This window comes from Trypanosoma theileri, assembly GCF_002087225.1.
Source record: "Trypanosoma theileri isolate Edinburgh chromosome Unknown TM35_Tth_22_V1, whole genome shotgun sequence".
NCBI classification, from domain to species: domain Eukaryota; phylum Euglenozoa; class Kinetoplastea; order Trypanosomatida; family Trypanosomatidae; genus Trypanosoma; species Trypanosoma theileri.
This window is the reverse complement of record NW_021639864.1, coordinates 292,150-292,397: the sequence shown is the minus strand read 5'-3', so window position 1 is coordinate 292,397 and position 248 is coordinate 292,150.

Sequence of the window (248 nt, the reverse complement as noted above, 5' to 3'; positions counted from 1 at the left end):
ATATATATATATATATAAAAGAAAGAAAAAAAAAACAATGAACAATACATAATAAAAAGGCTATCATATCCCCACTTAATCACTACGTACTGTTTATCTTTTTTGTTGTTGTTGTTTTTTTTTCCTTTTTTGCCGTAGTACGTTTTCGTAGATACAAATATTGATCGTTTTCATGTTCTGCAGAGCACCTTTCAACCACTCTCGTGGCGATGTTGCAGTTTTAAATATAAATAAATAAATAAATAAAT